Source organism: Haliotis rufescens, unplaced genomic scaffold (genome assembly GCF_023055435.1).
Source record: "Haliotis rufescens isolate VD_foot unplaced genomic scaffold, xgHalRufe1.0.p SCAF_3, whole genome shotgun sequence".
Classification (NCBI taxonomy): Eukaryota; Metazoa; Mollusca; class Gastropoda; order Lepetellida; family Haliotidae; genus Haliotis; species Haliotis rufescens.
Window position 1 is genome coordinate 53,623,896 of NW_025964001.1, and position 14,651 is coordinate 53,638,546.

Below are 14,651 nucleotides of genomic sequence, written 5' to 3' on the forward strand. Positions count from 1 at the left end.
GTGGAGATTCCAGATAAGCACATAGGTCCCAGAAACATATGCGTGTCATAAGAAGTGATTAAATGGATCGGGAGGTCAGGCTCAGTGACTTGAATGATTGCATGTCCCAATATTCCGTGGATCGATTCTTGTGATGTCAATCACCATTGTCTGGTCCACAATCGATTATTTACATCCGATCGTGATATATAATACTGGAATATTGCTGGGTGCCCCTTCAACAATAATAGCGTCAATTATACATCGTGAATTTATACACTAGTATGGAGTAGAATATGTCCCGATAAACCTATGCTGAAGACCTTCGCCCTCCGTGCAAACGCTCTGCCACTAGACCAAGGAGGCGGTGCTTTCTTTGTGTAACAATTGATCACAGACTTAAAAGGTATTGAGAGCTGTACATATGCTTCAAACCTGTTTCTTTATTATGCATTGTGATATTTCACTTAAACATGCACTTGGCATCTCGAGAAAATATAAGACGAAAATCATGTTTAGTTACCTAAGCAGCTATGAGAAAAAATGCCACTTATCGTAAACACTATGTCTAAACTTTATCATACCTTGAGCGCAGGAACCAGTGGCGGAAGTCAGGCAGGTACATTCTCCATGAGAGCAGCCCAACCTTGAGGAACTGTCACATGTCACGTGGTTACAGTCTTTCTGATCCCTGCAGGTCTCGCTGTAGATAACAGCTGAAAGGGAAAACAGTGCACATTGAAAACGTCTGGCAAGGTTAGCGTTGTTTTGAACTGTTTGGTTCAAATAAGTTTCAGATTAACTTACATTTGAACAAGGTCATACTATGTATGTATACTGAACAACAAAAGTTCCTGTGTCATTGAATAATATTTTATGCAAAGTTATGGTTTTTTACCAAATCTGAAACAATTTCGGTTTGCAACAGATAAAAGACTCCTGTAAATGTTCAAATGGTTTAATTTGCCATACTGACTTCAGAAAATAATTTAAAAACGTGAACATGCCAAAATGTCAATTTACAAATCAATAGCGTGTGTGTCCACCTCTGGTTGCGATGCAAGCAACACATCTTCGTCTCATGGAATGGACCAGGCGTCCTACAAAGTCCTGTGGGATATCTGTCCATATCTGCTGGAGCATGTTTCGAAGTTCCTGGAGTGTCTGTGGAATACGTGGTTGACGTCGAAGGCGCCGATCTATCTCATCCCACATGTGCTCGATTGGTGAGAGATCAGGGGAGCGAGCCGGCGAAGGGATGACATTCACGTTGTTTTGTTGAAGAGAATCCTGAACAAGTCGAGCAATATGAGGCCGGGCGTTGTCATGTTGAAAGGTAATGCTTGAGCCATGACGACGCAAAAACGGTAGAACAACAGAGCCTATGATCTCGTCGCGGTAGCGCTGTCCAGTAAGATTTCCCTCTACCACTATCAAACGGGTGCTCTGTCTTGCTGTAATTCCACCCCATACCATAACGCTGCCGCACCCGAACCGATCTTCTTCCCTGACACAATGATTGACGTAACGTTCACCTCGACGTCGGTACACTCGAATCCGTCCATCGCTGTGGCTGAGGTGAAAACGAGACTCGTCGGTGAATAGAATCTGTCCCCAATGCATGGCCGTCCAGCGTAGACGCTATCTGCAACACTGTAGACGTGCTTGACGGTGGTTTCCTGTCAAAATGGGACGTCTGGCGGGTCTTCTGGCGACAATCCCTGCACATCTGAGGCGACGACGTACGGTTTGTGAAGATATTCGTCGAAGGACAGGGATGCTTCTTGCAGTCACTGTTGCTGGCTGGAATCGATTTCGTAGGTGTGTTGTTTGAATTCAGTTGTCTTGTCCATTATTGGTTACGCGTGGTCTGCCACTCCGAGGATGGTCTCTGACTACATTCGTCTGTCAACGTTGCCATAAACACCAAATGGCGTTTCTGTGGACGTTAAATGGTCTTGCAGCATAACGTTGACTCGACCCTGCTTCAAGCATACCAATGGCTCGAAGACGCTCATTTTCGGACAGGCGTGGCATTTCGAAATGTTGAATAATTGCGTAATTTTGTTGTTTTTCTGAGTGTTTGTTGTCAGCACGATGCTAAACAATGCATATGGATTCCCGTTAACGCACATGTTTTTATACCCATTCTTGGGTAGTGAAATGCATGGGGCTTGCATAAAATTCAACTTTTGCATGGAATGCATGCTTTTCTGTAGCAGTTGCGTTTTTGTGACTTGTTTCCATACATGTACTACAATATTGAAAACCAAATTTTACTTGTTTGAAATATACACTAAAATATTGGTGTCACAGGAACTTTTGTTGTTGAGTATATTATGTGCTGAAAAACTCAAACCTGACAAGTTCAGATATTTACCAGATTCCATCTAGTTGTTTTCGGGTCAACTATATAATATTGCTGACCAAATAATTCCTAAGTCCTCTAAAATATTTGTAAACCATGGTGTAATAACGACTGCAAACAAGCAAGAAAGTGTTGGAAGAAAGCGCCAAGGCACGACGTGATTATGAACAAATGAGCGCCAATCTTAGAGAAACTATGTCTCCAAAATTAATTCACGCAGACCTATGTCCAAGGTATGGAACATAAAAAATAAAACGCAAAGGTTAAAAATCGACCGTATCCCATCTTGAAGACTTTGAGAAATTGATAACTGATAAATCTGACATTGCAAATAAACTTAAGCGAAACTCCAGCCAAACATTCTTCATCATCAAATTATGTCCCTGAGTTTAAGAGATATCAGAAACAACGGGAAAAGAAAAGAGAGAATTTAATAACAGTGAAGATTATAATGTATTAAAAGTATTTCCATTACATGAGCGTCATACTGCTCTTACTGCAGCGGGTGATGATAATATCCACCATCAGTTACTGAAGCATTTGCCTTAAATCATGTATTGAGACAGTTTTATATGTATATTTGACCACATTTGGACGTCAGGGAATTTTCTTCCTCGTGGCAAAATGCCATTGTAGTCCCCACACCAAGATCATACAGATGCTTTAAATTACCGCCATATATCTGTAACCAGTTGCGTTTGCAAAACCATGGAACGAATGGAAATAATAGATAAGTTCGGTATTTGGAAACCAATTATCTTATTACAAATATTCAATGTGGTTTCCAGGAAAAAAAGAAGTAACACTGCAAACACGAAAACGTCGGTTTTTTCCGTATATGGTCATTGGACGGAAAAACGACGTTATTTGGACGTTTTCAAACCATCGTTTTTCCGTCCAAATAACGTCGTTATTTGACATCGGAATTTACTGGGAGAGAACGATAGCTCCTCTTTTTCTTGATTGACATTGTCAACTGTGATTGACATTGTCAATCAAGCAACAGCGTCTACCGGTATTTCTACTTCTCAGATTTCATTGGTCAGTTCTCGCGTGTTAGATTACCGGCCCGCGTTTGACGCTGCACTCGAAGCGCTTAGCGGAAGTATTGAAATCAATCGTTCTGCGCATGCGGATTACTTAATGCCTTGTCCAAATTTTCCGTTCTGAGCATGCGCGATTTCGCGTATTGTTTCCGAGATTTCATGTCACCACTATTTGACAATGATTCATAAACACAGTCTCGTGAAAGTTCGGAATCGTACAATTCCAAACTGGTGATGCCTATTCAGACTAATGCTTAGTCTCTAAAGCTGTATAGTTTTGAAAGAAACAAGTAACTCAATTAAAATTGAAGAGGAGCCCCAGTGTAATGGGAGATTCCGAGATGAACCTATTCTATGGCTATCAAGGCTGCCACCCAAACCGATCCAAACTGTATCGTGATGTCTTCAGAAATACAAATTTCTTTCAATATTTATACTACGAGATAGTAAGGGTAAGACTTACTCACCGGTGGAACGTAGACAGTATCGCTAATACAGATATAACGTATTTGAATGTTAATACTAAAGACAAGCACTTATTATTTTTGCCGTGACGATATAACTTATACACGTTTATTGGTAACTTTCGTCAGTTTTGCTCTTCATTTTAATAACTTTGTTTTCATATATACATGTAGCAATACCCGACAAGCCTGTCATACATAATTATGAGGCAGTTTTCAATCTTGTACTGACTTACTCTGGTGTTCCTGAGCGAAGCTTATTGGCTTGGGTGTTACACCCCGTTTTTCTGGTTATCCTATTATTACTTTATTTTTTATGTAATGACACCCTGTACACTGGATAACGGCTCCGTGAGTATCCATAACAATCAAGATGAACATTCAGTTCAAGTAAATGATGAGTTTGTTTTGACGCCACAGTCAGTCAAAAAACAATGCTGTGAGGTTTGATTACACACTTCTACCAGGTCGAACATCGTGGATCCTCATTTTGATAATCAAAGTTCATATGCTAATCCATCTGCGTATACCGTCCCGCTCAAGATGACCTTACTTGTTGCTAATACTATCATCTATACCCCCCCCCCCCCCCCCCCCCCCCCCCAACACACCTAAATAACCTGGACAGGAAATACTGCTGATAGCCTCTGGGCAACTCCGCGCTACCGCAGAATGTTCGTCCAACTCTGCAGGGGGCATTCAAACACGCTGAAATGTTTTCGCCTTGCATCCAAGATGGTGGACAAGTGAAATCGTATGAAATTGCTATTGTAGGTCGCTGTCTCTTTTTTGATTACCCAATAAAGTCACTTCCACATTCAAATTCCGAAACAAATAAATGAATAAGTGTTTTTTACGCCACAATTAGTCAAAGACCAACGTTGTCTGGTTTGATGACTCACAATCTACCAGGTAGCACATTTAAGTCTCCACTGTGCGTATTCCTGGTGACGAAAAGGCACAATGTACCTAGGAATCGCATAATACATTCATGCGCGGCATTCTCTACCTCTAGAAGATTATATAGTTAACATGCTTATCCACACACACACACACGCACGCACGCACGCACGCACGCACGCACGCACACACACACACACACAGGAAATGACGGACAGGAAATGCTGATAGCCTCTGGTCAACTCCGCCGCGTTACCGCAGGATGTTCGTCCAACTCTGCAGGGGGCATTCTCAGTGGCTTCAAACGCCCTGAAATGTTTTCGCCTTGCCCCCAAGATGGTGGACAAGTGAAATCGTATGATATTTAGGCTTTTTTAGGACGCGATCTCTTTTTTGATTACCCAATAAAGTCAATTCAAAGTATACGGTTGTGAAGAAGCTTACAACTTTGTAACCTTTATTCATCTCATTCCAATAGAGCTACTCGTGCTCACATAAAGTTGTAGTTATTATGTCACTGTTTTATTTCTTTAAAAATATATTACGTGTTCATGAATAACAATTAAGATGAACATTTAATTTCCGATACAAGTAAATGAATATGTGTGTTTTACGCCACAATCAGTCAAAGACCAACGTTGTCTGGTTTGATGACATTGTGTACACCCTATCCCCATTTAAGTCTCCACTGTGCGTATTCCTGGTGACGAAAAGGCCCCATGTACCTGAGAATCTCATTAATACATTCATGCGCGGCATTCTTTACCTTAAGAAGATCATAGTTAACATGCTTATCCGACTCGAACTACCATCCCGCCGAAGATGGATTTTGATTTACCAATCCCTGAATTGAGAAGACGTGCGTTACGAAGCTCCTCCAAGTCGTCATCAATATCCGTAAATGTCTGTGATATTATTACCCATCAAAAGCCGAATATGTTTATTGTGCTTTCTTGACGACAAATGTCATAATTGGGATAACACTTTCTTAGTAAAGTACAGATTCTTGTACTTTTTTGGGTTGACTCCCGTCCGGGACTGAGCCCACACTGTGAGTTAGGCACCCAATCGCCAGCACACAAGTCAGCGATCTAACCCATTCTCAGTAAACTACATATTCTCGTAATTTTTAGGGGTTGAGATAATAGACGTTGACGGACAAATTAAAGCCAAAACTTAACTTATGAACGATTGGTAATGGGCAATGGACAATGGGCAAAACGGGAAGCCGGGGTAATCAGCGCTAATTAACTGTTGGCTTCCTTTGTTACGTTTCCTTCTTTGCTATCTTTTTACTTTTGTTGTTCTTACAGGGACATATATATGTTCTCTGCCTCATAGCATTTATTCACCCGATGAAGGAGTGAGTATATACACCGAAACGTTGTGTTCCTCATAATTAAGACGTTGACATTCATATTTTCTTCCTTATGTGTATCACTTCTTAATGCGCTTCAAAGACTCAATCTAGCTTTGTTTTTAAGTGTGGAGATATTTGCTTAGAATATAATATGGTCATGCCTACAAACATTTGGGTCTTTGTCTACTTGAGCATTTTAACAAAAAAAATTTAGCTGATGACATTGCTAAATCTGCAGGAATGCAGTACACGTCATAGCAAGCTGTGATCTTTATTCACACTTTAGATATTAGAAATGGAGATCTGTAAGTTTATCGTAATCTTCAGCAATTCTCTCATCCTGATCAGTTGAAATTCTTAGTGCATTCTGATGCCATTGGAAAATTCCAGGCTGCCCTTCTTTCTGTGATGTTTTGACGAATGAAATCTATTGCTAATCTCTGTTTGCTGATATTTAATATAATTAATATGTACGATATTTTAAACGTGTAATTCGATGCATGCAATGCAATGTAAACATAATTGCGGATGCACGAAGGCGGTTATAGTCATAGTTATAGTGCGATGGATATAGGGGAATGGTAGGAGGGTGAATGTATGTAAGCACGAATACCGATACATGAGGGCGGATATAGTTAGGAGATAAATATTTCGTTTTGTAAGATTTGCGTGATGTTATGCTGATGAAAAATTTCTGTACAAATTTCATTTGAACACGACGCCGTAAGGCGGAGTGTTCAAATGAAAAATTTCTGTACATCCATTCAGCATAACATCACGCAAATCTTACAAAACGAAATATTTATCGACATTGTAACATGAACGTTAATAAAAATCGATATTTAGGAGGAACTAATTTACTGAGCGCATGACATAACAAGACTGTCGTTAGTAATACGCCTCCTCGTGCTCACCTTCGAAAAGATGCATGATATGGGGTGCCGCGAAACCGATCAATGGTTTCGAGGTACTCCAATAATGAGGGTCCATTTTACGAAAGGGGTGGTCACATGTTCAAGCCCATTTCTCAGAAAATAAACAAACAACAGGAAATATCACAAATTCAATTCTTTATCACAGTTCCTCATCTTACTTGAAATACAAATAATCAAAATTAGAAAAGATGTACATACTGTTTGGCCCCTGTACAAGATAGTGTCAACTCGCCTGAAACTGAGGTGGTGACAAGAGACGTCAAACGTGCGAAATTTCAGACATGCAGCTTAGCTGGGATTGAAAAAGTTGTTGACTGTTACAGTGGAATAACATATGTGAGAGAGACCGTGGAAATTAGCAGAAGAATTAACCTGGAAATTATTCACGGGAGCAGTGGACAGTGGCAGGATATTTGTATCTTTGACAGGTACCAAATTACGTTCGTTAGCGAGCTGCTGCTGTCCCTGAAAAATGTTCGAATAATGTCGTTTTTGAGACGAGCTCGAGTCAATGGAATACGACTTCAACGATTCATCGGTTTTGTGGCCGGTAATTCTGCAAATCTCGCGATTTTCAATACCTGCGTTTGACAGCAAAGTGACGGCAGTTTGCAGTGTGAAATTCCCGGTCTTGGATAATGTTTATGCTGCCCTCAAATGGCGGTCCCCTGATGTGCCTGTGTATGGCAGCACGCAACCCAACAAAACTCGATTTTGAGTAAAGGTCTCCCTCAGCATTTCTGACTTCGGCATAAAAGAACCTCAGTCTCTCATTCAGTTGAAAAGCAGGAAGCTCTTCGAACGTGGGTTCAAAACCTCGGAAACCAAGCCATTCTGGAAGTGAAAAGATTGCCTTGTTCAGGGTACAAAGGTGACGGTAAGTGGGAGCAATTCGTTATTATTACGGTGTCGTGTTTAAATGAAATTTCCGTATATCCATTTAGTATAACGTATCTCAAATCTTACAAAACGAAATATTTAATTTATGTTAAGATTTTGGTCAATCTCGTTATATTATTGCCAATTTTTGCGATGACACATTGGTCACGCTTTACATTGCTATTATGGCAATGGTGTAAGGGAGGTAACTCTCGCTGATGTTGATCGAATCTGCGTAGGAAATTTTGTTATGTGTTTATGTATTCTTTTATGTTTCAATGGCTAACGTCGAAATATTTTAACTCCCAGTAGATTTGGAGAAGTTCCCATCCACGATGTCCTGTACTGCTTTTTCATCAAGGGACGCGAAGCGGTGACTGGACGCTTGAACTTTGGGTTCTACGGAAACGCTGGCTGTATATCCTAGTTCAGGGGCCATCTCAGAACAAAATAGCTGGGTGTATGAAAGTCATAACTATTATAGAGTTGCAATAAATGTTTTTTACTCTGTTAAAAATTGATTTTGTTTTGGTTTTTTTCCTTTGGCCAAGCCCAAGAAAATTACATTAATTATGATTATGATTTTGTAATTAATGGGAAAAGGTAAATTTCATTTACCTTCAAATTCTTGAATTAACTCAGAAAATGTCTCGTCGCCCCATTCACTCAATATTTCATCGAAATCTCCGATGTGGAAGTCAGGGTAAATTTCCATCTGTTCCTCCATGTTGATGATTTCAAAAATAGTTCCATTAATTAATGTATACATACACGGTGATGAGACCCCAAAAATTCAGCGATGTTATGCTCATTCGACAACACTTTTTAACCAATCAGATCAGGGAACATACCTACTTTTATGTTACAATTATTGTTCGATGGATGTTGGGGAATGGTGGGAGGATGGATTATGTATGTAAGCATGCGCATGGATCGATGATGGCTGACGTTGACATAATGGTGGGGAAAGAAGAATGAGATGTGCGTGCGTGCGTGCGTGCGTGCGTGCGTGCGTGCGTGCGTGCGTGCGTGCGTGCGTTGTGATACGAGGGTTGGCGAACATGTTGTGAGATGATTGTGTAAGTAAGTTAAGTGGGTGAGGATGTGGCAGGTATGAGTATTGATACATGCAGATTTGGGGTTGGGGGACATGGTGTGCCTGTTCTGATGTCTTTTGTTTCACTCACTTGTAGATTTTAATGACTGAAAATGTAGTGTCTCAAAGGTCATACTGACCGGGCATTCTACATATCTATTCAAACTACGTAGCCATTTTTATGCTGTACAATTCTTCTACTTTTTCTTCACACACACACACACACACACACACACACACACACACACACACAGACACACACACACACACACACACACACACACACACACACACACACACACACACACACACACACACACACACACACACACACACACACCGAGAGAGAGAGAGACACACACACACATTCACATTAATTGTTTCATTAAATGTATCATCGAGTATCAGTAAGAAACTAGAAATAACTGCCTTTGTTCTGTAAATCTCACCAAGTTTCAGCTTTCGCCCCTTCCTTTGTGGAATGAGGTTTCACATTTGTAAAATGATCTCTCTTATCTGTCTGTACCATCAACTGTGCCCTCACCCCCTGCAGTTTTCCCGTCCCATATTGCCAAGCAGGTCACCCACAAGGAGAAATACGGCCCTCCCTCATTCCAGTTGTACCGTGCCTAGCACAATATGTTGGGGTGGCTTGCTGTGGCCAAACATTTTGTAACAATGTGGCAAACTTTGATATGAAAACAGCAAATATAATTCAGTTTTATTTCAACAAAAACGGAAAAGAATCCTACTTATTTTGTGGATACCATAACAATAAATCAAACCAATAGATCGTTTGAGCTAGCATGAATATCAAAAATATTTAGCAAGTCGATAGTCATAATTCCCACTGTTTGTCCAAAGTGAAATGTTCTTCATGAATAATGCAAATCATGAAATTAACGCAATAATAAGTCAGCACATTAATGAGAGTATAGAACCCTAGCTTAAAATGCGTCATGACATTTATGAGAGTAGCCTTTCAAAAATCACCGTAGACTCACAATTCAATAATGTAGTATTGGCTGATAGACGTTCGACCGAACAATATCATTTGCTAACTTCCACTGTTCATCTAATTTCCATTAATGTATGTTACATAGTTAATATGTTCATGGGCTTCATCACTGAAAGAGTATAGTGTGGAGGACTACTTCAGTTGAGGATAAGTAACATAAATAATGATATTATTATGCTATTATCATTGTTATTCCTTCAGATTATTACAAAAAGTTATTATGTTTTCATATTAAACATAGAGAAAGAGGTATGGAGATTGTGGAAGATATTTTTAGCACAGGAATTGTTAACATAATTCTTAAAGATATTATGTTTTATTTGTTTGTTGTTTAATGCCAAACGCAGCAACTTAAGGATATTACAACATACATACATTTAGGTGCAGTTGTATTTTTAAATTTGTATTATTTTGCAAATATACAGAGACCTGATAAGTGATATAATAATGTGTAGTCGCTATTCTTAAAAGTTTGAATATGTTAGATTTATCAAGCAGATATATTGCACACCAAAGGATAATCATATTTCATGACACTATTCTACGTCGAAGTCAACGATATTTTTGTATGCCATTGCTACATGATTGCCTTTGACACGGATACGTCATGATAAAGCAATGAGAAATTGATATTTCATGATACAAGATAGCTACGCGATAAATCGCAAAGAACAAAGAATGAAGCGATATTTATTTCACGATCAAACATTGTTCTATCATGACGTCATTTATGGAGATTCTAACATGCACTCGCAATTTGAAAACGTCGTAAATTTGACCTTATTTTTGAGAGGTATGTGTCTAGTGTGTTGTTTCCAATAGATGTAGCTGGGGAAGGTAGATAAAGGCAGTGCCCGAACAATCGCATCCGAAAGTGAGAGCGAAATGGCAATCCGTATTGGGAGAAAAGGTACAGATAATCAACGAAAAAAAGGTGAGAATATGAGTAAAGACCAAAAGAAAGACCAAAATTCAAACCCTTCTGTTCATAAAATGGATTTATCTGGCATGGCCGCGGTCGGATTCTATTCAAGGATTCATCATTATTTAAGTACGGGTAAATATTTTAAAACGTGTACTTTTTCCTAATTTAACACCCTTAAAAGAGGCTGTAAATAATGTGGATATTTCATATAGAAATAAACGAGGCGTAGTCGTTGTTTATCGTACAATAAACAACTCCCACTCGTCGTTTGTTTCTTAATTACATGACCATATACACTAACAGTATATCTTTTCATGTTTATCAGTCAACAAAAGCGACATAAGCATTTCCAATACCATAAGAAACCCTTGCCAAAAGTAGCGCCAACTGCACGATTACGACAAGACCAGGAGCATGTGTCATGATTCACCATTAAAATGATGACAGTGGGTGCTCGCAAAAACGCGAGCTCATTCCGATCCACTAGTGGCACCCGCAAATTGTTCACCCGAAAAGGCAGAGAATTGCATCAGACATCATTTTGGTCATTGATACGTCAAACCTGGAAATGTCGACTACACGTCCAACACAAAACCCAAGCAAGGACCCTAATCCTTTAACCCGCCAAAAGTTCTGTTAATTGCATAGTTTTTACATTTTCCCCTAACCTTAAGTAATATATACTAGTTCTGAAGTAAATCGAATTTACCCGTATGAATCGTCTTATGTCATTTATTGCCGATAAACAGAATATGCACACTTTCTGAAAGTAATGTGTGATAAGTCACGCACCAAACCTATACTCTCGATATACATGTTGCGCTTCCTTAAAAAACTATTGGGTTAACAAGATACGTATATTAAAGTGTCATGCTTTCCTGATATGTTATCATTCTAATTTGAAATAATGACATAAATAGTTACCACTCATCTTTCAATATTTTTCAAGGTTGGGTTATCACGAACATATTTGAATATATACAACAGCTGTACTTGCTTATCTTTATACTTAAAAGCATCAGGTTTGTCTGTCATACAGACCCCGAAACAAATATGTCCAATACAGCCCAATATTTGGCAAAATGAAGAAGGTCTCTCGGCTCCTTTTTATTATATTTTATAACTATTGTTTAATTACTGGGTTTTTTCTGTCAAATATGTTCAGAGATTAGATGTTATTCTAGCATCAGGTCTGTGGTACGTTCACTACATCAGCGTTGACATTTAAACGATCTTTACATATATAAATACATACAGAAGAAATGCTTAGCATTTACCTTTTAAGGAAGAGTGCAGGACGACTTATTTTATACATAATATATCTGGACATATATGTATGGACATTTGGATGAATATAGATATACTTCCTTTTAGATAGTGTTCGTAGATGATTGTAGAACGTGCATGAAGAAAATGGAATAATTATGTATAGACATATAGACATGCATGGGATCTTTTGGATAGTTGTACCTCACGGCTAGACTAACGCTTAGTCTCTGAAAATATATTATTTTGATTAAAACGAGAAACTATATTTAAATTTAAAAGGAGCCCCAGTGGGATGGAAATTTTAGCCTGAACCTGTTGAACATCTAGGCTTGTTTCATTTGGGGCTATAGCATTGCAGTGAGGCCTGGGCGGAAGGGAAAACCTGTTTACGAAAATAAAATACGAAAAATGTCGGAAGTGTTTCTTCTTTATCCTTCTAATTTTCTATTTAGATACATGTTTTATTTTTAAAGTAATTATATGTATCTCATGTTCAAAAAATGTATTATTGGTATCTGTGGTTCTGGTACCGTTTTGTCGCCATTGTCTAGCTTTTGTGGAGTTGCTATGAATATCAAATACATGTCTTGAAATATGGACTTGTAACAGAACCCATCATTGAACCATTTGCAGTCTTACCCATCTAATTGCCGTGTATGGACATATTATCCATCTACTTATACACACTTATTATGGACATATACAAAATTTCATTGTACCTTATTATTAAAAAAATACCCGTGAAGATCGGGGTTTGAATAGGCCTTCAACAACCCATGCTTGTACAAAGGCGACTCACATTATCGTGTGTTCAGGCTCGCTGACTTGATTGATGCATGTCTTCGTATCCGAATTGCGTAGATCGGTGCTCTTGATGATGATAACTGGATTGTCTGGTCCAGACTGGATTATTTACGAACCACCGTCATATAGCTGGTATAGTGCTGAGTGCGGCGTTTAACAACAAACACTCAAACAAAAACTATTATTAAACACCTTCCAACAATGAGAAATTAAACTTATATTTTCTATATATTCTGTTATATTTATAACGTAATTTGATTCATAATTTAATTATTGCGTTGCTTTCTTGTCTGTCATTCAATGTACATGTTCAAACCCCAAAACTTTGAATATTTGATTTTTTCACAAATGGTTACGTTAGTGAGTTGCCTAGATCTCTCGTTACCTTCTCACACGAACAGATTAAAATCATTTGTTTTTACTATCATATTTCAGCTTATTTAATTCATAATACGAATAGAATAATTCATTTATCACAGTATAGATCATATTCGTTTATATCACTATCTGATCTATCTATTTTTAACCACGAAAATTAAGGTTTTATTGCCGAAATTATATAGTAATCGTTGATGCCGCGCTACACTATAATAAAAATTATAATCAAGTTGACTAGTATGTACATTACTACAGTGAACATGTACATGATCATGCCCTAATAATCAAATGTCGTAATATCAAATACTAATATATTATTATGTGATGAATTTGACTGGATCAGTGGTAACATGTGATATTAATATTCCATCAATTTCTATCCTGGTTTGTCTATCCATGTCTACAAAATGAAAATAATGCAATAAAAAAGGAGCACAGAACAATTCTTAATTTCAGACTAGAGCTGTTGAAATCTAGGCTTTCCCAATCATTATAGACTTGAGTTGGTATCATTTTTTACATTATTCTCTTGGGTCTACGTCACAGCTCATACCACACAATAACAAGACCAGTTAGTCCCCCGCCGGAGCGCCTGGATTTTGGTTATATCATCTAACATGGCCAACTCTGCTCTTAAGTTAACAAGAACCTAATTAGCGAGTGTTCCTTTATGATCATGCTGGGTTTTTGTCCTTTGCTTGAACAATAATGTAACTTCACTTCTTTTATTGAGTCGTTTATTTGTAGATAATTTCGTACACAGATATTTCATCTAACAATAATAATTGTATGCACAGTTCTTTATGTTGTTCTGTACACGGATTCCCCAGTGGCTATATTGCATCATATAGAATACTCATGGATGTGTATGCCACTGTACCAAATTAATTATGATCATATTCTTTATTATTATCCCATTCAGACCCGACATTTTAACAAGAACACACATATATCTAGTTCAGAAACACTAGACTGAAATTAATCCAATATGATTCCAAAATTATTAGATATATTAATGATTAATTTCATTGTGTAATAAGAAAACAAATGTCAAATAAATGGATTTTCATGTGAATAAAATCCAGAGGGCAAATATCGGAACCAATGACAGACCCTATCATTAAACATGATTGTTAGAGATACTGGGCGTTCAATAATTCCGCTAAACCACCATTTCACAATGGGAAAATACGGGGCATAATCGGCGATATTTATTTCATCAAATTTGCA